This window comes from Lissotriton vulgaris, chromosome 5 (assembly GCF_964263255.1).
Source record: "Lissotriton vulgaris chromosome 5, aLisVul1.2, whole genome shotgun sequence".
NCBI lineage: Eukaryota > Metazoa > Chordata > Amphibia > Caudata > Salamandridae > Lissotriton > Lissotriton vulgaris.
Genome location: NC_141693.1, coordinates 1,543,341,973 through 1,543,368,959, shown reverse-complemented (window position 1 = coordinate 1,543,368,959; position 26,987 = coordinate 1,543,341,973). Strand labels below are relative to the sequence as shown.

Genomic DNA, 26,987 nt, shown 5'->3' with positions numbered 1-26,987 from the left:
ATGATGAAGTCAGATTTTAATTTACAATTCTGAAAATGCCTCTTTTAGAAAGTTGGCATTTTCTTGTCCCATCCGTTTGTGCCTTTCTGCAAGTTTACTGTGTCACATGCTGTAAATGGCTTTGCTGCTGGGCTCTGTGTATTACTTCCAGACAGGGACATAAAAGGGGTGTAGGTGTGGACCGGATGTGCCATCCTAACCAGGCGTTTGAGGAGGAGGTATTCCCAACCCAGCCTCACTTACACTTTAGTATTAAATCTGTTTATTCATAGCAAAAATACCGACCCATGCTTATGAAGGCACCGGCCACACAATTACAATGCTAAGTAAAACCATAGCGCTCACTTACACTCACTTACACTTTAAAGGGCTTTGCCTATAGCTTTGCCTATAGCCCACACAAAGAAATCTGACACCAGACTGTTGGGAGCCTTGATGAAGAGAAGATATTTCCAGATCCAGCTCTTGGGGTAGGACAAGGAGTCTCCCCAACACAAAGGCTGGCACCAGGTAAAAATATTAGACCTCCAGTGCCACTCATCAAAACACTACTGAACCTTTGAAAGTTGCAGATGAAGGATTGCCCTGTGACTTGCATTTATTTATTTATTTATTTGAAAGTTTTATATAGCGCGAACAAGATCTTTGCAGATATCAGAGCGCTTTACAATGCAGTGAATAACAACAAGAGAGTGAAAAGCAGGTCATTAGGGAGTAAAATAGAACAGGTTCAACAATAATGCAAATATTACTAATAAATGAGTGCATAGATAGTCAGGTAAAACAAAAATACAGGTAAAACACCTAGTCGTAGGGATCGAGCGGAATAATAAAGATCAGTGCAGAGTCTTTACAGATCACATTAATAGGTCAAATGTATTTGGCCATGAGAATAGCTTTTACTTCTTTCTTAAAAAGTGTGAAGGAGGAGATGAGCCTGGTTTCAGGAGGGAGTGAGTTCCAAATCCTGGGTGCCATTCCTGAGAAAGAGCGTTTATACGTTTTTTCCTTCCGGAATCTTCAAGGTTTTAGCAGAAGATTGTGTGTGCCTCTAGTGTTTCTAGAGCCGCCAGAGATTGACAGCTTCTGAGTGAGGTATCCGGGAGAGCACAGGTGTACAGCCTTGTATGTCATGCAGGCGATTTTCAGATGTATTCTGGCTTCAAAAGGCAGTCAGTTCAAGGATTTCAAGTCAGGGGAGATATGCGAGTGTTTTTTCGACCCAGTGATGAGTCTCGCTGCAGTGTTTAGAGAAGCTCTTAAGGGTGCAGTAGTCGTTAGCGGGAGACCGCAGAGGGCGATGTTGCCGTATTCAATTCGTGGGATTACTAGTGCTTGTACTGCAGTTTGGAAGTCTTTGGCTGGCAGAAAGGGTTTAAGTTTCCTCAGGGTATTGATTTGGAAGTTCGCTCCCTTAGTAGCCTTGCTGATATGATGCTGCATGTTGAGATTGGAGTCGAGAGTTATGCCTAGAGATTTTGCTGAATCCACTATGGTGGGTTGGACATTGAGTGCAGTTAGCTGTTTAAGCCAGGTTTGAGTGGTAGAGATCTTCGCGGGAGGTGAGATCAGAAGGAACTCTGTTTTCAGAGCATTGAGTTTGAGATGATTGCCGGCAAGCCAGGATTGGGTGTTTCTGATCGTTGAGTTCAGGAGTAAAATGTCATTGGGGGATTGTAATTTGAGATATAGTTGGGTGTTATCTGCGTACATGTGAAAAAGTACATTGGATGCTTGTAGCAAGGTGGTGAGAGGTTCCATAACTAGGTTGAACAAAGTTGGTGATAGGGAGGATCCTTGGGGGACTCCTAACAAAACAGGTATTGGCGAGGACATCTGGTTGTTACTCTTGAATTTCTGCGACCTGTTGTGTAAAAAGGAGGAGAACCACTTGAGAACAGTCCCAGATATACCCATTCTTGTGTTCAAAAGTTCGAGTAAATTCTCATGTTTAACTGTGTCGAATGCTGAAGAGAGATCAAGAAGGATGAGGAGGCAGGTATCATTTTGATCTAGGATTTGAAGGGCGTCGTCAATTATGTGAGTCATAGCAGTTTCAGTACTGTGTCCTGCTCGGAAGCCTGATTGATGAGGGTTGAGGAGATCAAACTGATCAATGTGTTTAGTCAGTTGTAGTTGTGCGCATTTTTCCAATAGTTTGGCGAGAGTGGGAACATTGGTGATGGGACGGTAGTTGTTTAGGTCAGATGGGTCGGCGGTAGGTTTCTTTAGTAAAGGAGTGACTTGTCCAACTTTGAGGGAGTCTGGGATGGTTCCTTGTTGGAGCGAGCTGTTGATAATTTTGGTCCAGAGTGGAAGGAGCAGTGGGGTGAAATCTTTGACAGCGTTAGCAGGGAGGGGATCCGTGAGGTGATTGGAAGGTTTCAAGGAGTTGAGCAGTTTGCCTATTTCTTCTTCGGAGTAGGTGTCGAAGGAGGACCAAGTAGCATTGTTTTTTGGTTCGGTGGGTGTTATGCAGTTGGGTGTGGCGAAGAGGCTTGCGTCAGTGCGGAGATCACTCTTTATGTTGTCAGTTTTTTGGGTAAAGAAAGCGGCGAAGTCTTCACAGGAGGGTGCTTCGCATAGAGTACTTAGAGGTTGAGGATGTTCTTTGACTTGTGTTCTGATTAGCTCAAACAGTTTTCTTGGGCGGTTTTTTGCTTGGTCGAGCTGGAGGCTGAAGAAGTTCGCTTTTGAGCGCTTTATTTTCCTGAAGTAGGCGTTTCTCTTTTTCTTCAGGATTTTCAGGTGCAGTGCAGAGGGAGCTGTTCTCCAGGTGCGCTCTGCCATTCGCATGGCTCGTCTATCTTCATTGAGACTCCCGTCGTACCATGGATTGGAGATTTTAGCGGAGACTCTTTTTAGCTGCATGGGGGCAGCCTCATTAAATATTGAGGTCATGGCATTGAGATAGTGGTCCGTCAAGGATTGGACATCTGTAGCGCCCGTAGGAGAAGATTGTACCTGCTTGCCTTCATCCTGGGCTACCCAGTGACTACAAGAGTCAGTTGAGCTATAGTGACATAACAAGCTTCGGAGGCCTCCCAGCAACTGCCTAGCTGACCTAATGCAACTGGACTTGTCTGTGCCCTGCTGCTTGCCTATGCTAAGGTGAGCCCTGATCCCCAACATGTGCCCCCAGTTCCTGGACCCTTGGCAGTCATCAGAGAGTATTCCTCCTTGCCTAATGGTGTATTCTGTCAAATCTGGTGCAAAGCCTCATAAAATCCCACAAAGCCTTGCTGCATAGTTGAGAGCCTCATTGGAACCCCCATTGGGTGACGCAAAGCCTCACCTCACAGCTGTCTTGCCACCCGGTTGAAAGCTTCATCAGAACTGACACCGTGTGACACGAAGCCCAGCAAAGCATCGCCACCCAGGGAAAAGGTTTGTTGGAACAAAGGGTGAGCATCTCGAAGCTCCGCACAGTTTAAAACACGATTGGAAACGATGGCGAGCAATGCAAATCCCAGCCACAGTGCTGAAAACTCCATTGGAACTTCCTCTGAGGGACACGAAGCCCCGCAAAGTCGCACCACACAGCCGAAATCTTCAACAAACCATGTAGAGTGGCGTAAAGCCTCTCTACACAATGTTGCTCAGACCGCACATATTGCAGAGACATGGTGTGTCACCTACAGGGCAGGTGCCTTTGCAGTGAGGAACCTTCCCCAAGCAGGAACAGAGAAGGGATATGTGCCCCTTGTCCCCCCATACAACTTACTGAAACTGCCAGGTCGCCTGGCTCCCTGTGGTGGGGCTGCCCCAACTCAATGTCTCGGTCTAGGGGAGATTGATAAAGCCCGAGATAGAACCGACGCCCAGAGAATGAGGGGTGAACCGGACGCTTTGGGGGTGTGTTAGTGCTTCTCCATGTGTTTTGGAATCTGGGCGAGTGATCGGTCTCTTAAGAGGCGCAGAGATAAACATGCCAAAATAGAAGGATGCGTCCATGCGTCCAGTGTTTCAAATGAAAATATGAAATTACATGCTTATTATCATTACTGGAAACCCAAATTTTTATAAACCAATAAAAAGTGCCTCCCAACTCACCAGGTCGAAAGCTTTTTCTGCGTCAACCATTGAAATTAAAGTAGGAATATTATTAACCGAAACAAAAATTAACGCCTGAACTAAAAACCCAGTGTTTGATGACATAGACCTTCCTGAAACGAAACCTGACTGGTCAGGGTGAATTAACGCCTGAGCAATTGGTGTGAACCGCTGGGCCCATATTTTCATAAGAATCTTAAAATCGGCATTAAGAAGACTGATCGGTCTATATGAGTTGACATCCTTCTCATTTTTCCCCTTTTTAACAAAACTAACAATAATGGACTCTTTAAAACTCGAAGGAACCGCTCCTCCCAATCGAACAAAATTAAATAACTTAACCAAAAAAGGGGTCAGTTCTATAACAAAAGTCTTGTCAAATTCGATTGGGAGCCCATCTAAGCCACACGCTTTTGCCCCAGCAATTAATCTCACTATATCTGAGACTTCCGAAGCAAAAATTTTGCTCTCTAATTGTACTGATGACGGACCAGGTAAAATGGGGAGATTAACTTCATCAAAATACTTATAGATACAATCTGACCCTACCTTATACGTTGTAGAATATAACTTAGTATAATGGTCCAGAAATACCCGAGCTATGTCATTTTTTTCTCTAATAATATTTTGCGTTATAGGATCGATAATCTCAATTATAGTGGCTTTCTCCTGTTTGGTTTTAGTTTGCCCTGCTAGCATCTTTCCCACCATTTGGCTCTTCTTGTAAACCCTCTATTGGTACGTTCTAGAGCTGTTTATTTCTTCAATTACAAAAAATTCTTTTAAGGCAGCCTTTGCCCTTGCCAATTCTAATGTCGCATCCTCTCTTCCCAAATTACTATTATTCATTGCATTAGACACATTCTGTTGGAGGTTATTGATCTTGTCCCGCCTTTCTTTCCTCTGAGCAGCTGTGCGTGCGATCATCTTACCTCGAATAGCTGCTTTAAACCCGCCCCGACTGAGCCGATTTCTGCAGTGCCTTCATATAGGTTAAAAAACTCTAATATCCAATCTTTTGTTAGGGTCACCCAGTTACTGTCTTGGAGGAGTAGATGATCCATCTGCTACCTGGTTTGGGCCTCTCCTCCCCTTTCAATCAGACACTCGAGTTATATTGAAGAGAGAGAAGTGTGGCTCAATGGTTAGAGCGGCAGACCCTGATGCAGAGATCTAGCCCGGGACCAGGGTACAATTCCCCGCCTCAGCGGGTCTTGGGCTCAAAAATTCCACGGACCTGATAATTCTCGCCTCGGTGCCTATTCCAATCATGGAGTCCCACTCTGCAACTCTGGGCAATAGCTTGCTTAATCTCCACAATGGCCCCCACAACGCTAAGGATGCCTGGCCGCCACCTTGGGGGTGCCCAGGAGTGGATGCCTCACAGGGAAAGCCAGGTTGGGTTCCACAGTGGTATTCGTACAAGCGCCTTGAGACCCTTGTGGATGAGTAGTGTGCTATACAAATATCAATTTACAATCTGAGAAGGAATTTATCCTTATAGAAGTGTCTGGAACCAACAATGATCGTGAATTAAGAAAGAAATCAATCCTCGCGGCCGTATGGAATTGGTTAGAATGGCATGTAAATTCTGCCGCTAACAGATTACAATTTCGCCATTGGTCCACTAACTGATGTTCCTGCATTAGGGCTTCCAATACTTTCTTAGTTTGTGGTTTCAACTCTTTTTTGTTTTTATTGGAGGTATCTTTTTTAAAATCTTGGATAAAATTAAAGTCCCCACCCAATACTAATTTTCCCTCTGAGTAACTCAGTAATCTTCAGTAGTGGCGTGGTATCGTCACTTATCGGGCCATAGTAGTTTACAAAATTTAAACACATCCCATTTAGTTTAGCCTCTACCCAAATCCAACGCCCCATTGGGTCTCTCTTAATTTGTCCAAACTCCCACGGAAGACTACGACAGAAATATATGGCAACTCCTCTTTTAGCTAACCCAGCCGAGGCGAAGAAAGCATAGGAGACCCACCTGGGAAGATACAATTTCGGACAATTTAATTTCAGATGGGTTTCTTGAAAAAATAAAACCTGTGGTGAACAGAAAGCCAACCACCTTATTGGAGCTCTGTATTTGGACTTATTCAGCATACCGTTAACATTGATGGATAAGATATGACACTTATTATCATTTTTGTCTAAGTTTTCAAACATCTCTCTACACCAATTCTCGAATTCTTTTAATTCAATGCCTCTGTTACTGCTCTTTTTACTGCTAATTTTTTTTACCCCCCTTAACCCTACCCCGACCCTCCCCAGCTACCTCCCCCTAGAAGTGGACCCCCAGATTTTCCACACACTCCACCTCTTGCCCTCCCCAATTACTTTAAAGGGTGCCATGGATAAGCATGTTAAAAACATATATCAGGATGCACAGGCAAAAGTGGTAGTCAACGCCAACTCGATAGGAGCGATTGATATCAACCGTGGCACCAGGCAAGGCTGTCCGATGTCCCCTATATTGTTTCCCTTTTTTATTGAGCCTTTGGCAATAAGAATACGCAGTAACCCTAATGTTAAGCCACCTATAGAAGTAATGTCAAAAGTTAAACTATTCGCAGATGATATTATTTTATACCTTCATCCCGATAAATTTAATTTTGATAATGCTTTCCAGGAGTTTAACCAGTTTGAATGAATTGGTGGTTACAAGATTAACCACAATAAAAACCGAGGTGCTAGTACTGAATTCGGACTGCAACTTTTTAGCATCAAATTTAAGATCGCAAGCATTGAAGAACGAACCGATCAGATATCTAGGCATTTATGTCTCCAATCAATTAGATCAACTATATAGCTTGAACTATCTAACAACTCGGAATAAAATTAGAACTTTACTGGAAAGATGGACTTTACTGCCCTTAACTTTTATTGGCAGGGTCAAACTTATTAAAATGTCGATCCTTCCTCTGTTGGTTTTTCTTTTTTTAAATTTTCCACTAAAAATCAATTTGCAATATTTTAGGGAGATTGATTCGATGGTCAGGGACTTTGTTTGGAATAAGAAAGTGGCAAGGGTGAAATTAAGCACACCACAGCTTGGAACTACACAAGGGGGCCTAGCTTTACCAAATATACGAACATACTACACAACCACAATAATGGATCTTGCAGGTCGCTTATTGGCACCTCATAGACAGCTTGGCATGTTTTTTTACGAAAAAATTTCCATGAGGCAGGCTCGCAAGTTCCAATATTTTTTAAAACAGCAAAATTACTAAAGAAGGACAGATATAAGACCATTCGAGATATAACATATAGATTACAGTCTTTTTTTAAACATGAAGTGGGGGGTGCTTTGTGCTATTTGAGAATAGAGGAGTGCAAGAGCCTCGGTCTTCAAATCCACTCAAGTAAAATTCAAAAATGGATGGAGACAGGCTTTGGGGATCTGGGGTCCTTCTTTGTTTCAGGGAGGCTCATTGCTTGGCAAGATGTTCTGGCCAGGTCCGATAATAAACTAAAAACTGTGTTTTCGGAATTTTTTCAAATCATAAATTTTATACAAAATATAATGTGCCGGCAGGGAAAATGCTCCTGGCTATTGCCCTATACAAAGTAAAATTAACTGGATTAGGGAATTGGTACAAATTCCTCAAGAAGGGGGAAGCGTCTCCACTAGTCGACGGAATCCTGGCCAAAATATCCCTGGAAAACAACTGTTCCTTCTCGTGGCAGGAGTGGGAGCGGATCTCAGAAGTGGGTCGTAAGTCTCTCAGAGCTGCCAGTTTTAAAAGAATGTCGTTCCTATCTCGTTGGCTGGCGTACCTCACTCCTAAAGCATTAAGCAAATACTTTTTGGTATTAGAAAACAAATGCTTTAGATGTCGAGGGGGGTGATTGGTTGCACATTTTTTATACATGCCCGAAGCTGTTTGATTTTTGGTGTAAGATGTTTTCTTCAATCAGCAGGGCCATAAACAAAGTAATCGAACCCGGAGCCGAAATAGCCCTGTTTGGCATCTCAACATAGAGAAAGGATTTGCCTAGTGCAGAAGTAACTTTCACAGCAATCTGCACTTTAGCCGCCCATTCTCTAATCCTTCAAAACTGGAGGTCAGAGGAGGTACCATCTTATTTTAAATAGGTAAATAAAATGCTACGGACGAAAACATTTGAAGAGGCGTATGCTAATAGAGTAGGGTCTACGAGAAAATGTAAAAATATTTGGAAATATTTTCCTATTAGTGCATCCACCAATACCACATAGCATTTCATATGAGAATATACTAAGAACGAATGAATACTATTTACAGAAAAAGCAGCACTATAGTAAAAATGATACGGCACAATTGCACAATAAAATTTTTAGCACTTAAGCACTTTAGCACTTGAGCACTTTAATTCAAAGGCTCAATTGGAAGAGAGTACTCAGTTTTCTGCACTATTTGTGTGTCAATTATTGAAGCTGCTAAACTGTTTAATAGTAACTATAATAGAATGCTCTTGGTTCTTGGGTTTAACTGTGTTTTTGTGTGTTTTTTTACTTTTTTGGTTCCATTTTATTGACACTTGAATGTTTATTAATGATTGTTACAGAATCATATGAATTATCTTACTGTGCTTTATTTCATTCTTATTTTAATCTGATGATGTGTATAATAATCCCTGGTGAAGTATTTTTGTTATATAAGTACTTTTTTGTATTTCTTGCACTGACCTCTGCTCTGCTCAATAAAAATAAAAAAATAAATAAAAAGGAAATATGAAATTGCACGCACTCTCGGTGCAGTGCTCGCACGCTCTCTCCTTTACAACCACAGCGGCCCAGCCCTAAAGTGCCTGCACTCTCCCTGACAAATGAATAAAGTGTATTTATCCAGTACCTGTCCGGTTAAAGAGCAGCGGATGCCTAAAAGGGAAATGAGTCGCTAAGCGGAGGTCTGTAAATATGGAGGTGCTAGAATGCAAAGAGGTGCAGGTGTGGACCTACACGTCTATACAGTGAGGATTCAGGTGTGCACATGGAGAGTCTGGCTAAAGTGCGGGGGGTACAGTCCCTATAGAACACTCATTTCTCTTAGTAGTTTGGACTGTGCTCGCCTGGAAGTGTGAACATTCATCTGCCAATCCTGGGCGACTTTTTATAAAGTGACATCACGGTAGTCCAGCTGTACCATGTATGTACCATTGGATACTTGTGTTGCTGGTGCCTAGAAATGTGTCAGTATGTACTTGTGAAACATACGTACCCTTATATACTACTATACTGCGCCTGTACCACCTTTCTCCTATAGATGTGCTAGTGAATACATGTTAAATAAAGTCTGAGAGTGTAATATAACACTCGAGCCACCAGGTCATGGAGAACCGCAGCCTAAAGGCCCGGCGGCGCAGGGTACGCCTGAAATCCCCGGGATTCACCTGCCTTGTCAGAAACAGAGACACAGACTCTTCGTCTGAGGTAGAAGATTGTATTTATTAGCTGCAGCTAGTACAGTGGTCTTGATATAACGAGGTTCAAAAGAGACTGCCACTTAACTCTGTGGCGCACAGGTTTATATACGGTACAATACAATACAAAATGCAATCACACAAGAGCATGAGACAAAGGCAAATGTTATAAACAATGCTTTAAGTCCAAAGCAACTCAAGTTCCCGGTTATGTTTGTCACTCGACCCCTTAAGCAAATTACAAACAAATCCACACAATTCGATTTACAAGTAGAGAAAACACAGCTGTATGTTCTAGAAGAACAGTCGTGAAACAAGAGAATGCATGAGACGTGTAGCGAAGGACAGCAGATAAGATAACTTAAAGGAAAGAATGGTGCGAACCAACAAATAGTCCGGACGGGGATTAATCGGCTCAGACAAGAATTAGTGTACTCGACCAGACCCTGACACTCGTTAGTAAACATAGGCAAAGAAGCCACCTGACACGTAAATGCAGAAAGGACAAAAACATCGCGTTCGCCGCGCTGCCTGAGTGAGGGCAACACAAGATGGCGGCGACCACAAAATGGAGGCTGAGCAGGAATGAATTTGCAATTTACAGAACCTCAGACCCTCCTTTTGCCATTACTCAGGCAAAAACAAACCAACTCATGCTAGTCTGAGTCAGAATCAACATCGATGTTCATAAAATCCTCAAGCTGTTGCTGCACCATCATCCTAATATTCTCTGTCTTCTGAGTTACAGGTTGTGGAACACATAAAGAAGCCAGTAGGCCACAAACTGCAGGACCACATTTAGACACACAGACAACAAGAGAATATGATGGCCAAAATTGCTCCAAGGAACGTTAGGATCTTCCATCCCCAAGTTGAAATATTCCCCAAAACCATCCCATAAAAGACCAATCCCCTTCGTCCTGATGAATCGACTCGGAAATGGTATGCAATTTGGAAATGGCTTGGTATATTGTCGGAGCATCATCTGGAATATAAATGCAGCAGCTAGATCCGATCAATCTACAGACACCTCCTCGGTCTGCTAAGATCACATCTAGTCCAATCCGATTCTGCAACGTCATAAGACGGTCAGCCTGAAGCTCTGCTGTGATGTTAGCTATCGCACCTGCAGCAACATTAATAGTGGTCTCAACCACACAAACCAATTGCCTGATGTTTCTCCTGTTGGCCATTGGGCCCCAAAAGGGAAGGAATCCGTTAGAGAAGTCTCCTCCCTCTTGTCCTGCCATGTCCTTGGCATCGAATATACCTCGGCTATATCTAACTTGACGGAGCCATATATGTAGGGGGAAGAAGGAAAGCTATATAACAGATTCCAGAAAAGTTAGAAGGGAGCCATGTATAAGCTCTGTCATTACAAGCAAAATATGTTCCTTGAGACGGAACCAACGGAGGGAAATCAGGGGACGAGAAAATGTAGGTGTACAGACCACTCTGCTTGCTGTCAGCTTTCTTGCTATTGACTTGGAGACAAATATTACCTTGATGGGGTACGGTCCATACTGGAGAAGACTCACCCTTTCTAGTTTTGTCACCAAGGCTAGAAACATAGTGGGTAACATTCCATCCTTCATAAGCTCTTTTCTCGTCGAATGGGAGCTTGTTCTTCTCTACGATCTTAGACATCACCACTATACCCTTAATTAAAGAGCTGTGGCTAAAATCCAATCCATTCCCAAAAGTTTTTGCAGGGCTTCTAAGTCTGTTGTGGTATGCAGCCGAAAACATAGTCAGATAGGCCCAAGCTGAACCTTCATTTGAGAAAGGAAGAACCAAATATGGCATCTCCTTTCGTGTATTGTGTGGCATAAGTCCGCACACCCAACAGTCAGTCATATTAATAGCCAACTGATGTTGGTGTTAACAACTGGACAAACATGTTATTCATATATTCGGCTCTCCTTATCTGCTCATGAGGAGGCAGAGTATGCATTTTATGTGAAAGGACAGAAAGACGAGAAGGCAAAGACGTTGTAGAATTAACAACATTTCTCTGCTGCAGAACATGTACAATCCAACCTGTGCAGGCTAATAAAAGACACAAAAACATAAAAACACACAAAGTTACACCAAATAGACTACGCAATAATTTACAACACTTCGATCTCATTTCCTGCTTCCTATTTTTCCTACCTATGGTTGTTGTACCATCCATCTTTATCTAAAAAAAATGTCGCTCACGGCAATCTTCCTCAATCACTCAGCTACTCACTTCTGTATATCCTGAGGCACTAGCCACTTGCTAAAAGAACAAAAAAAACAGGTTACAGTCTGAGTCTCCTACTGTGACCCTGCGACAGAGACAGATGGCACATCTAATACTAAATATCACACAAAAAAAGGAGGCAAAAAGATAAAAAAAAATGTCTTTGGGTAATAAGGAAAAGTGTTCAAAGTGTTCAGTTCCTTTGGTCAACTCTCGGCCTCAGGTTGTAGCGTTTTTTGCTCAGCACGGTCTGGTCCTTAAACAAAGTCTCTGGATTGGTAGTGTCTATTCGAAGATGCGCAGGCACAGCGGCTTGAACAATGTCGTCATCCACTTTCTCAGACTGAGTTCCATAAATTTGAGCATCACTGAAAGGCACAAAACAAGGAATCGCTGCAGATTCAGATTCCCTTATGCCACTGCGGATCCACTGGTCGAAGGGTAACGGCAATGGCACCTTTTTACAGTGCACGCCATGTATCCAGTTCTTTTTCCCGACCACTTTCACAGCTGTGCAGGTGACAAGCAAAACTTGTCTGGGCGCAGACCAGTGAGGCTCCAAGTTCTTAGTCCGCTGAAAATTCTTGATGCAAACCCAATCACCGGGCAAAATGGTGTGACCTGGGTCTGTGGAGGCCTCCGGCAAAGCACTTTGTACCTGTTGACTAATAATACTTAATTTAGCAGTCAAGTTATGCAGGTAGTCAGTTAACAGAGGATATGGTATGTCAGAATATTGCCTGGGATGAGGGACACCCCAAACATTAGCTGGGCGTCCGAATACTACTTCATATGGGCTATGTCCCATACGAGAGTGCACAGTAGTTCTGGTTGAAAAAAGAGCAAGGGGCAAGGCGTCAGGCCAAGCAAGGCCCGTACTGGCTTGAATCTTGGCTAGTTTAAGCTTGAGTGTACCATTATAACACTCAACCAAACCCACTGACTGTGGAATGGTTTGCTGCATGGAACTTCTGTCTAATACCAAGACCAGAACACACTTTCTGCATAATTTGACCCACAAATTCACTTCCATTGTCACTCCAGACAATTCGCGGCAAATTAAACCTGGAAAAGAACTCTTTAAGCAACACTTTAGCAGTTGACAGAGCAGTGTTATCTTTCAAGGGGTAGGCCTCTATCCAACTGGAAAAGGCACATACCAACCCCAGAATATACTTAAGGTTGTTGCATCGATCCATGTGAATGTAATCGATCTGCAACACCTCAAAAGGATATGACGGGGGAGCGAAATGACCTGCCGGAGTTGGGGTACCCCTTCCTGGGTTATGCATTAGACAAACAATACAATGCTTAACCACATTCTCTGCACATTTCGGGATTCCTTCATTCTGTCACACAGGAGCCAAGAGCTTACATATGCCTTTCGCACTAATGTGAGCTGGACCATGAGCCATAGTCACAACCGGCAACACATAAGCGTCCGGTAATAACCATCGCTGATGTTCCGACAACTCCGTCCAACAACCCATCGAATCTAACATTCCCGTACTTTCTTTCCACGTACTCAATTCCTTCTCAGTAGCCTCTCCCTGAATCGTTTTCACACTCTCAATCGTGTCTTCACACATTCCAATTTCCCTAACCCAATTTGCAGGACCTGCCACATACATTCGGCTAGTGGTGTCTCTAGCTTTTGTTTTTGCTACCTCATCTGCAAACGCATTTCCACGACCCACATCATCTGTGACTTTCCTATGCGCGCTGCACTTTATGATCGCTATCTGTGCAGGTAAATTAAGTGACTCAAGAAGATCAGTCACCAACTGACCATGCTGGATCTTTGTCCCGTGAGAGGTAAAGAATCCTCTCTCCCTCCATAATTTACCAAAGCTATTTGCAACGCCAAAAGCATACTTACTATAAGTGTACACATTCACTCTCTTTCCCTTCGACAACACACACGCTTTAGTCAAGGCTATCAATTCAGCTGCTTGAGCTGAATTATGTCCGATACGTGCCGTCTCAACAATTGTGCATAAGGTGGTGACAGCATAGGCAGAAGTAGTCTCCCCATTTGGAAGCTTGAAACAAGAACCGTCCACACATAGGATCCCATCCGGATCCTTGAGCGGAGTGTCCTTCAAATCAATCCTACCCTTCGTTTCTTCTTCCCTTCGAAGAAAACAATCATGTTTTTCCTGAACGTCTTTCTCATCTGCGAGTGGCAACAGTGTAGCTGGATTTAACGTGTTACATCTTTTGATATGCACAGGACTCGCCAGAAGTGTCAGCTCGTATCCAGACAAACAAGCACTCGTAAGATGCTGTGTTCTTGTTCTGTTCAACAAGCTATCCACTGCATGTGGAACCATAACAATGAGAGTGTTATCCAACAATAATCCAGCAGACTGTCTAACAGAAATCGCCGAAGCTGCTGTAGCTCTGAGACAACTGGGCAAAGCTTTAGCTACTGGGTCTAGTGTAGCGAAGAAATAGGCACATGGCCTCTGTTTATCTCCAAATTGCTGCGTCAAGACTGACAATGCGCAACCCTCTCTCTCGTGAACGTACAGTGTAAAGGACTTGCTATAATCTGGGGTACCCAACACTGGAGCAGAACACAGAGCAGTACGTAGGTCAACAAAACTTTTCTGACATTCATCCGTCCAAGGGAGCGGATGGGGCGTATCTTTCAACATAAGTGCCAACAATGGTTTGGCCAAAAGTGAAAAATTGGGAATCCATTGTCTACAGTAGGAACTGAGACCCAAAAAGGCACGCACTTCTCTCTGCGTGGTAGGTAAAGATATCTGTGAAATAGCCTGAATACGTTCTGGGGTCAATCGCCTTCCCTCCTTCGACAAGAGATGACCTAGATAGGTAACCTCTTGGTGGGCATATTGCAACTTAGAGGGCGACACCTTATGATGTAGAGCAGACAAATGATGCAACAACGCAACAGTCACACTCTTACACACATCTTCCGTATCAGCAGCCACCAGCAAATCGTCCACATACTGAATAAGCGTAGCGCCTGGAGGCAAGGAGAAAGCATTAAGTTGTGACTTAGGAGCCTTGCTATAGATAGAGGGACTTACACAATAACCTTGAGGTGCTCTTTTAAATCTGAAACTTCGGCCACCTAGAGAGAAACCAAAAATATCCCTACTTTCTTCAGCAATAGGAATACTAAAGAAAGCATTTTTAAGCTCTATGTCTGAAAACCAAGCTGCCGAGGCAGGAATCATCGTCAGCAAAGCTGTAATGTCCGGAACAACAGGAAACTGTGGCACAACAATTTTATTGACTTCTCTAAGGTCAATAACAAATCGATAAACATGAGGCTGTGAAGGATCAGTTCTGTTAAGAATCGGAAGAACAGGCTATTGCAAACATTACCTCTCGTTTCTTCAACCACGCCCTTCTGAATAAAATCATCAACGATAGCCAAAAGTGCTCTCTCACCATCACTAGAGATACGGTACTGGGGAATACGTGGCATTCTAACATTTTCTTTAACTCTGACAACATACGGTGGGATCGCAAGACGACCCATGTCACTTGGGCCTGTAGCCCAAAGACTTTCAGGAAGGGAAAGCAACTCAGGTGGAAACTGGTCTCGGGACAAATACATGGATGTTTTTATGTTTGTTTCCTTTTTTTTCTCCCGATTTCTGCAGGCCTTTTTGACTCCTGAGAAGTTCAGTGAGTCACCACGGGCAATATCCGTGAGTATTATTGAAATAATATTTTCACACTGAGATCCTCACGGGAGGGTGCGCCTTAGCGAGCACACACCACCGGAGGACACTTTTAGGTTTTATATTTAGGTTCTGACGAATGCTGAGCGAACTAGCAATTCTAACAGCAGAAACATGTTGACCAATTGTATTTAGGACACGGGTTTCTTAACACAGAACCTGGTTTTGTCCGCCTTGCACTGATTTTAACCCAATACTGGTTGACCTCTATTAAAATTTTTTAAAGGTTACAACCATGTATTTTTTAATTTCACTCACAGTCTGATTCACGTATTAGTTAGAGCACTGTTTCACACACCATCATCCCGCTCCCCTGTAATTCAGGTGTTGTAGCACGCTGGGGAGGCACTCGGTCACCCCAGCGGGGACCCTATGATGAAGCATGTCACCAAATAGTGGTTAGTGAGGGTCCTTTTAAAAAGAGAAAGAATTTTCTTTCTCTTTTTGTGTATACACAAGGGCAAAGGGCTGTCCCTTTTTGGCTGTTTTATTACTTCTGGTTTGCCTTTTTAGGGGGTTCTAGATAAGCGAGTACGTATAAACACTTATAAGGTCACAAAGGCGAAACCTGTTGGCTATGCCAATGCTTGTTGTATTTTGTCTCTTAGAAACATTACCGGTTAACGGGTAACCAGAAATATCATACAGTGGTGTCACATTGTTACATTTATTAATATTTAAATTCAAAGTTGAGTTTAAAGGGTCGAAAAGTAGTCGTTTTAATTTGATCCGCAAGTGAAGTAGCCAGTCCATACTAAGGGGGTCATTAGAATCGCGGACGGACTTGAGTCCGTCCGCGACCCCAGAGCATGAGGGAACATCCGCATAGGCTGCGACGGTCCCTCTGTGCAGATTAGGATGTGACCGCCAGGGTGGCGGTCACATCTATTTTTAACATTGTGGCGGGTGGAGCTTCAAGCTGCACCCGCAGCAATGTTAAAAATGCATTCACAGCATTTGCGTGCACAAAGCGGCAGGCACCGCGCGGTGCCTGCTGCATTGTGCACGCAAATGCAGGGGGGTACCACAGGTACCCCCCATGTGCACCCCCACTACACCTAGGGGGCCCGCAACGGGCCCCCGCAGTGCAGTTACACATGCTTTTCCACGGCAGAAAAGCTGCAGCGGAAAAGCATGTTCCCAAGCACATCCTAATCTGGCTGACGGTGTCTGAGAGACACCGTCACCATTTTAGTGCTTTTCCGCCGCGGTTGTAAGCCAGCCGCGGCGGAAAAGCTGCGGACCTAAACCATGACCCACCAGCCATCCTAATGTGGCGGTGGGTCCTGGTGGGTCCGCAGAGGATTTTCCGCATCCTCCGGGCCGGCGGTGGCTTCCGCCGTCCCGGAGGATGCGGAAAATCCTCCATCCTAATAACGCCCTAAGAGTTGATATGTATTGATAGGCAGACAACGGGAGTGCATGAGACAGAGTCTGGAAAATAGGATTTTCATCCGTTGCTGAGAAAGAAACATCTGGGGTCTCCAGGCAAGATAAGAGACAGTCAGCCTAACAGAACATTTTAGATCACAGCACACTGTAGAGAGATAGTCTACAAGCAGCATGGCTTCCGTTGCATCTGTTAGGATCTGTTTGAACAATAGGTAGTTGGCTAAATGTCAGGAGTTTGGTTTCAGCCCTAACATTAGTTGGATATTAGTTCCAGAAAGGTGGGGTGCTTTGCCTGAAGAATCACCCCGTGAAAGAAGTCAGTTTCTACTTGGATCAGCATCACAACAGTTGTGCTTCAGCAGGATCGATTTTATAGTTAGGTCACTGTTTGAGGCACAACACATACACATTTTAATTGTATCCATGTTTCGGAGCAGGTACAGTCCTCTTAGTGTTGTTGGTGTAATATATTCCTGCCACTTGGATTTACTACCAATCTGGCTGTCTATTCATCATGGATTACTTGCAGGTGTGCCAGTGATTCACAAAAGGCCTCATAACAATAATTTACAGTAGTCAAAAAGACAGCGCCATCTGCCCGATTCTTTGGAGCTAGCTAGGCTAATCAAAACTTAGTGTTGTCACCTTCAACACACTGCCGCCAGGCCATTTAAACACTCTTTAAAGAACCACTACTGGCATCTGTTCAGCAGCCCAAATGCCCTGTGTTTCCTATCCCTCTGTACACCTAGCCATTCCATCTGCACACTCAGCAGTCCCTAAAATGCAATGGAATAAAACAAACAATGCTGCACTTACTGTGTTTCTTGGCACCTGTGTTTAGCAGATAGTGGTAGTGCAGCATTAATAGATACAGTGATTTGCCAGGATCAAACAGTTTGCTCAGCTTGTTTAATGTTCAAAGCTGCATAGAAAAGCTTTCTAGATTTGGGCAGGCATGGCGGTAAGCCGTTGCAAACTGAATTTAGGTCACATTAAAAAGGCTATCTCTCGCCGAGTGTATCCTTAGCATTCCAACCTCTTTAGCACGTGGTCTCAAGCATATGGAAATGCTCAAGGCTGAAAGAGTGGGGTGTTTAATGATATTACACAAACCCGCTTAGATTCTTAACCAGCCGATTACATAGATGAACACCACAGACTGCACCCAGGATAATAAACTGCATTGCTAAACACTTGTAAGGTCCCAAAGGCCACTGTACTGTAAAGGAAAGCACATAGATAAGACATTGTCATTTACAACGCCAATAGCTCTAACTCTTGCAAATGCGAGACCTATGCATTGCAAATTCTTGTTCGTTCTTTGTTACCTCCCATGGAGCTTACCCCCACTCTGTGTAGGCTTGCACATGTCCGATCTTATTTACTGCTTTTGGGCAATTTGTTTTACATCTCAAAGAGCATTTCTTCATAGTGGTCATTTTTGACTAGCTAGAGAGCTTTCCTGTAAACAGGGCTGTAAATTGTTGTCTGATCTTGTCACATTTGCTGTTCTTTTATTTAAAGCTTGTTTTTAATAGTTTGCAGTTTAAGATGTCAGGCTGGTTGCAAACATTATGATCAAGGTATATGAGCTGCAGATTGCACACTATGCATAGATTGCCACCTAGTGTTGGGCCCGGATGTTTGCAGTTTGTTTTGTAGAAAAGTCTTCGGAAGTCACGGGATAGGTGACTCCTCCGTTGGATAATACTGCGCATGGTCATCGGCTCCATCCCCAGATTGTTTTTTCCGCCACCGGGCTCGGATGTGTTTCCAGTGCTCCGTGTTGCAACCGAATTCCTTCGGCGTGCAATCCTCACCAACTTTCAGAAAATGAGTTTTGAATGCTTCTCCACTCGACGCTATTCTTCAGCGTCGAATACTTCGATTCCGGTCATCGTGGATGGCCTTCGGGCCTAACTAGGCCTCAACTCCAGCTCATAAAAAGGACGCCATTCAAAAAGTGTCCTCAATGTGGGTCGAAGTTTCCCCACACCGACCTGCATGAGGTGTGTAACCTCTGCCTTTCTCCGGAGCACGAGGCAAGGGACTGCTCAGCTTGTGCCTTTTTCCGCTTCAAAAAGACTATCCGGGAATGAAGAGCGAGAAGAACAATGTCTCGATCGTTTGCCTCCATTCTGGACGACATCTTTGAGGAAGGCGTCAACGTCCCAGAACAACAAGACGTCGACAGCGGTTCCGAACATGAAGAAGATTCGGATGTCGAGGACATCACTCCAGCGCAACGGGTCGTAAGTAAGACCATCGACCCTGACCCTTCCTTGACACACCCAAAGAAGGCCCAGGTTACACCCTCGCCCTCGGGTGCACACGGACACTCCGCTTCTACTGCCCCACCTTCGGGACCGACAATGAAGCCAATTAAGCCTTCAGGCGACTCGGGCTCGAGTCAGTCTTCGCATGGTGCCGGCGCCAACTTACCGGCACAGAAAAAGACATCGATACCGGCTATGCCGACGTCCAAGCCATCAGCGCTGAAACCCACAACTCCCTCGGCACCGAAACCCAGGTCAGAACCAAGCAAAACTTCGGATTCCAAAAAACTGCCGGAACCGAAAAAAGCATCGGATCCAAAGAAACAACGGGATCCGAAATCAACACCCGACCCTAAAAAACCTTCGGAACCGAAAAAACATTTGGAGCCGAGAAAGACTCCTGTTTCCCTGACAAAGGACATTGTCAAAAAACCAAAGCAAGCCGCTTCGGTGCAGAAACCTTCCACAGCACCAAAAGATCGGCCTCCGGCAGAGGACTTATATTTTCCAGACCCTGCCCAAAAGACTCTAGCTAAGGACCCAATAACTGGGCAGTTCATTTTGGCCTCAAAGAAGCGACCACTGGACAAGCCAGCTCCAGCTCTGCTCGCAAAGAAGAAGGACATGGGTACCTAGCCTTTAAGACGGCCTTGCCTTTCTCCTCCACCTATGCCATCACCACACTCTCCAATACCACAGCATTCCCCTGCATCCTCTCATAAAGATGATAGTTCTGATGATATGGGGGTAACATGCCTGATCCAGACACACCTACAGGATCACCTGACCCATGGGATGATTACACCACTCCAGATGTCCTACATGTCCCTCAGGATGACTTATACCCCTCACAGCCTTCCCCACCTGAAGACACTATAGGGTTTAACAAACTAATGCACAGGGCTGCACAATATCACGGGGTAGACATACATACAGACCCTGTAGACGAAGACTTCCTGATGGATACCTTTGATAACGCACAAAGGTCAGCATCCATCTTACCAATGCTCAAAGGAGTAATTAAACACGCTGCTGAAGTCTTTAAAGATCCAGTCAGAACTAGAATCATTAATCCTCGTATAGAGAAGAAATATTAAGCCACCCCTTCAGACCCAGCATACAATAAGGGGCCAGTACCACTAGACTCACTTGTAGTTTCCAACGCACGCAAGAGAGCTAACTCGCAAACATCAGGTGATGCTGCCCCACCAGATAAAGAGTCTAAGTTACTAGACGCATCAGGGAAGAGAACTGCGTCTCAAGCAGCAAACATCTGGCGTATCGCCAATACACAAGCATTGCTAGCCAGATATGATAGAGCACATTATGACGAGTTAGTCAATAATGAGACACCTCCCTGATAAGTACAGGGATAGGGCAGATGAACTCATCCAAGAGGGTAAAAACATTACAAATACCTCCATCAGATGTGCCCTTGACGCAGCAGATACTTCGTCTAGAGCAGTTAACACCAGCGTCTGGCTACATATATCAGGATTCAAACCTGAGGTACAAAGTGCCATTCTGAATCAACCTTTCGATGAGCAACACCAATTTGGACCCAATGTGGACGTATCTCTTGAAAAAATGAAAAAAGATACAGACACTGCCAAATCTATGGGAGCCCTGCAGTCGCAGGCTCGCAGACGTTCATTTCGCCGCTCATCCTATAGAGGTGCCACCAGAGGATATTCCTCAGATACAGCCTCTGCCTCCTACAGAGCCCCGACACAATCCACTTACAGCAAGGGCTACCAAAGGGGTGGGTACAGGGGTAACAATAACAAGGGCAGAGGTAAAAATAACAATTCCCGCTCTGCCTCCACAGCTGCCCAATGACTCCTTTCCCCTTCCCCGCCCCACTCCACTCCGGTCGGGGGAAGACTCCAACAGTACCTGCCAGCCTGGGAAAACATCTCATCAGACAGGTGGGTGTTAAAAATTATTCAATCAGGTTACTGTCTGGAACTACAATCTACCCCCCTAAACATACCACCCAAGCAGCGCCCAATGTCACAGGAACATTTAACATTGCTCAGACAAGAGGTAATATACCTCTTGCAGAAAAATGCAATAGAAATAGTTGGAGAGTATCAGAAAAACAAAGAAGTATACTCACTGTATTTCCTAATACCAAAAAAGGACGGATCTCTTAAGACCCATCCTAGACCTCAGACCTCTAAACATTTACATTCAGTCGGACCATTTCCATATGGTCACACTTCAACAGGTCCTTCCACTACTGGTACTAAACGACTTCCTTGCCATTCTAGATCTCAAGGACGCCTACTTCCATATTCCCATCCACGCAGCGCACAGAAAATATCTCAGATTTGTGCTAGACGGGCAGCACTACCAGTTCAAAGTGCTCCCATTCGGAGTCACAACAGTGCCAAGGGTGTTTACCAAATGCCTAGCAGTGGTAGCAGCACACTTAAGAAGACAGCACATTCATGTCTTCCCATATCTGGACGACTGGCTCATAAAAGCCAGCTCATACAGCCAGTGTGTACAACACACTCACGCTACCATTCAACAGCTTCACGACTTGGGATTCACAGTAAATCACACCAAGTCACACCTACAACCCTCACATATACAACAGTACCTCAGCGCTACAATAAACAGCTAGTTAACACTAGCGTATCCCTCTCCAGCAAGGATAACAAGTGTACAAACTCTTCTAACAAAATTCAAGCCGCAACACTCACTACCAGCTCGAGTGTTCATGCAGCTCATAGGAATGATGGCATTTTACATATTTGTAGTTCCTCACGCAAGATTGCAAATGCGTCCACTTCAAGAGTGCCTAGCACGCCAATGGAACCAGGCTCAAGGTCAACTAACAGACCTAGTGTTGGTGGACGGTCGGACTCATCGTTCTCTGCAATGGTGGAACACCAAAAATCTTTCCAAAGGGCGACCGTTTCTAGAGCCAGTTCCTCAAGTAGTCTTAACAGCGGACGCATCGCTCTCCGGCTGGGGAGCTCACCTCCTGCATCACACCACGCAAGGCAGGTGGACACCGCAACAAAAGATACTCCACATCAACCACCTAGAGTTACTAGCTGTGTTTCTAGCCCAAAAAGCTTTTCAAACTCAAGTGTCAGGCAAAGCTGTCCTAGTCTCCACAGACAATATGACAGCTATGTACTACATAAACATACAGGGAGGGACACACTCTCTGCAGCTCTCTCAGTTAGCACAGCAGATATGGAGGTGGGCTATACCACTAAAGATCTTCCTATTAGCCCAACACCTCCCAGGAGTTCAAAACACCATGGCAGATCTGCTAAGTCGACAAACTCAGCAAATCCACGAATGGGAACCTCATCCACAAGTTCTTCATCCGTTCTTTCAAATGTGGGGACAATCTCAAATAGACCTCTTTGCCACCCACGAAAACGTAAAATGCCCAAACTTTGCCGCCAGATACCCACACCCATTGTCCAAAGGCAATGGGATATGGATGAACTGGTCAAAACTATTTGCGTACGCTTTTCCTCCTCTTTCACTACTTCCATTAGTGGTGCGCAAGCTAAAGCAACTTTCCCTAACGCTCATCCTGATCGCTCCAACTTGGGACAGACAACCGTGGTACACCACACTGTTGCAAATGTCTGTAGTACCACACCAAAAACTAAACCTATCTCCACGCCTATTAACGCAGAACCATGGAGAGATCAGGCACCCGGACCCAGCTCAGCTCAACCTAGCGATCTGGCTCCTGAGGTCATAGAGTTTGGTTACCTCAACCTTCCAGCAGACTGTATGAACGTTATCAAAGAAGCTAGACGCCCCACCACTAGAGCATGTTACGCTGCTAAGTGAAAAAGGTTTGTGATATACTGCCAAAACAACCAAATTGATCCTTTAGATGTGTGTATTCAACACATCATTGGATATTTATTACACCTTCAATAGTGTAACTTAGCCTACACGTCTATCAGCTTACACCTTGCAGCTATTGCAGCATACTTGCAAAATAGACAACATCTATCTCTTTTTAGAGTGCCAGCTATTAAAGCTTTCACTGAAGGACTCAAAAGAATAATTCCTCCCAGAACACCACCCGCACCAGTGTGGAATCTAAATGTGGTTCTCACAAGGTTAATGGGACCTCCCTTCGAACCATTACATAAATGCGAATTGCAATTTCTAACCTGGAAAGTAGCTTTCCTAGTAGCCATTACGTCTCTCAGAAGGGTTAGTGAACTACAAGCATTTACCATTCTGGAACCCTTTCTGCAAATGCATCATAACAAAGTGGTTCTTCGTACTAATCCAAAATTCCTTCCAAAAGTCATTTGCCCTTTTCATCTAAATCCATCTGTTGAGCTGCCCGTGTTTTTCTCGCAGCCTCAAACAGTCACAGAAAGAGCTCTACACACTTTAGATGTCAAGAGAGCATTACTGTACTACATTGAAAGAACACAAACCTTTCGTAAGACAAAACAACTTTTTGTGTCTTTCTCACCGCCACATAAAGGCAGTCCCATTTTAAAGTCAGGGATCGCTAGGTGGATTGTTAAATGTATACAAATATGTTATCAAAAAGCTAAACGCACATTAACAATCCCACCTAAAGCCCATTCTACCAGGAAAATAGGGGCTTCAATGGCATTCTTAGGGAACATTCCCCTAGATGACATATGCAAAGCAGCCACATGGGCTACACCGGAAACATTCACAAAGCATTACTGTGTAGATGTGCAAACTAAACAACAAGCCACTGTGGGCCAGGCTATACTAAAAACTCTGTTTCAAACCTCTGCAACAGATACGGGTGGTCGCCGCTAGGTGTGGGAACTGCTATGTAATCTATGCATAGTATGCAATCTGCAGCTCTTATGCCTCAAACGGAAAATACTACTTACCAGTATGCATCTGTTCTTGGCATGTAGAGCTGCAGAGTTGCACATGCCCACCCGCCTCCCCAGCTACCTTTATCTGTTCCAGTGTTCTCTTAATTAGATGCATATCACATGGACATCACTATCTCTTATACAGCTCCATCACTTCCCTAATGGCGAAAAACAATCTGGGAATAGAGCCGATGACCATGTGCAGTATCATCCAAAGGAGAAGTCAGTGTGTGTGTGTGTGTGTCTGTGTGTCTGTGTCTGTGTGTCTGTGTCTGAGTGTGTGTGTGTGTGTGTATGTGTGTGTATGTGTATTTCACATTCCACCCCCTTTCTGTGAAGAGCTCCAGGATCCGGATGTTGCTGTACATACAGGTTCTGCATTCCTGGTTCACACCTCATTAACTCCCGCTGTGCTGCTTTATTAATGTGCAGGTCCTTAAGAAAACGGGACTGAACTGGCAAATCACAGACATCTGGTCACCCTATGTTAGAGTACCTCTTAAAATGGCAGCGCCACTTCCATTAAGTGATGTGAAGGGGGGGATCTCCAAGTAGCTCAAAGAAAAGACATACAAGGTGTAAAGTTTTACCGGGGGCTTGAAGGTTGTGGGGGATGTGGGGGGCATGTTAGAGGGTCCTGTTTATTGATACATCTGTGTAGAATGCACTGTTGTGGTTGCCCAGCTCCGCAGCCTTCACCCCGCCCCTTTTCAGTTTATCATACACTACCTTTCAGTTAGGTGTTAGCCAGGGACAGGGTTTCAATGGCATTCCCCTCTCCTCCGTTTTAATACTGCTCCTCAGTCAAACTGCAATTTGACTGTTAAATTTAAACCCTGCAGTGCCTGTGAGGTACAAGGCCAGTTTAATCTGGTAAGGTCGAGAAGACATCAGATGATTGCAGCAACAGAAGCAAATTCCAGGCATCAGGGATTTTTGTTTTCTTGTCTTTGTTTTCCCCCGCCTTGGAACTAGTGCACCAATTCTGGAGGTACTGCAATGCATGGTTTGGAAAACAAAATGTGTACTGTGGCTCTGCGTTCAGGGATGTGGTCTTTTTACCATACTGCTTATGTTTTGTAAGGATGTAAGCAATGGACAGGGCCCCGTAGTTGTGTCCTTAACTTTTCAGGCTAAAGCGCTCACTGACATCTGAATAGTGAGTGTAAAAGCGTTAAGGTAACCATGTTGTTCCTGCTTACATTTCACATGGTTTGCTAAATTTAGCATTCCCTATGAGTGTATGCTTTTTTCAAGATGGTGTCACTTTTTTTTGGTAGGCCGCATATTGCTCTTGTCTAGTGCCTAATTTAAATTGAGCCGCATCCAGGTGTTTATAGCCGGCAACAATTGGGTGACCAATGTGCTGCAGCCGACCCGGGCTAAGTGAGTCTCAGCACAGCTTGGATCAATATGCAGCCAGAGTACTGCAGCTAAGCCCCCAGGCCTGCGTGACCCATTGACCTGACTGAAAACTTTTCAGGTCTATAACATCAGCCAGCACTGCACAATCAGTGTGCAGTCATACAGTGCACTCTTGCAGACTCTTGCAATCCAGCTGCTCAGCATGTTTGAGTGCTTCAGTGGCGCTATCGTCTTGCTACCCTGCCTCAGTACCGCCGGTGTCAAGAAGTGCTATAAATTGTGACTGAGCATTTCAGTCTGTTAATGCAGATCACCACACTAAAATGCATTCGTTCACCCCTGATGCGTGGCGCTTGGCAGAGTTGGGGTCAAGCAGTAGCTTTAGACACCCCTCCCCACGCTCCTTTTCATATATGTTGCTTTTTAAAACCCCAACTTCTGACTCAGAACATTTCTATGTTCATTTACATTTGCATGACTTAAGCCATAACTATTTTTTTCATTGCTATTGTTAGGGTTGTAACTTTGTTTTAACGTTTTATAAAGCCTGCTGCTTGAGCGCACGACCACTGCTCTTATGCAGACCTTCATTGTCTTGTTTACCTTGTCTGCATTCTTGCCTTCTAATGATGTATTTTTGCAGCCCAGGTCTAGCCAGCTAATCTTTCTAGCCATTGTCAAGGGAAATCTAAGTATGGCTGGTATGTGTTTGTTCTGTGTGCACCTCCCCACATCTCCTGTTGCATTAAGTGTGAGTGAGAAAGATTATTCTTGTTTTATACAGTGTTCCATTTCTTTACCTCTCATCCTTGTTTTGGTTGTAATTTTCGCTGAGCTCAATCTGTATGTTCTTTTGTTTTTCTCCTCCTGTTAATTTAACACTAACTCTATTAATAGCTTTCGTTCCCTCAGTGGTTCCGTAGGTGTCCTTTTCTATACAAGCCAAAACATTTGCATTCGTGTTTTGTTTTAACTGCACTTTGCATTTATTACATATTAGCTCCTCCTCCATAGAATTAAAAATTCATATGCTCTTCGTTTACTGCTACAAAACATTCATGTTTTATGTAAAAAATCACAGACCTTATCGTCCAATTTCTAATGTTCCCTTCCTCATACCATTTTAAAAATGTAGCTGCTGGTTTCAATCTCCTTCATTTATAAGTTCTAAACTACCTCAATTTGCAAAGGTGAGCCACTTTTTATTTGATTCACTAGTAGGAGACCGTTAGAAAGTGGATTATTAGTAGTGGCAGATACCTCTGGCAATAGTGATTTGAAAAATTGGAACGGTCGCACTCCTAGTTCAAGAAGAAAGTAATATGTTCGTTCAAGTAGGTAGGTGCTGTTTGGTGTGCCCCACTGAGTATTGGGGTCCTATAAACTCACTGTAGCATTATCCTGAATGAGGGTAACGTCCCCAAACGCACTCAATAAAGAAAATAGTAAGTCTGATGTAATTTGTGTAGTACCAAATAAAGTTTTATTCCAAGTTCTTCTAGGTTATATTTTCATTTTCTTTTCATTGTAATCAAATCCAAACGTATTGTATCATTGTACTAGATATATGCCCCTTCAGGGGCTCGAAATTCTTTGAATAAATCTTTTGTGTGTTTTTCATGAAAACGTGTGTGATATTCAATCACGAGTCTTTATCTTAGATATTATGTTG

General features: G+C 44.1%; 1 protein-coding gene across 3 annotated transcripts in view; it reads left to right on the top strand.

Annotated features, from left to right (window-relative positions):
• LOC147712984 (uncharacterized) overlaps nucleotides 1-26,987 on the top strand; it is a 373,114-nt gene that overhangs the window by 277,016 nt on the left and 69,111 nt on the right. The gene's annotated exons all lie outside the window — the stretch shown is intronic.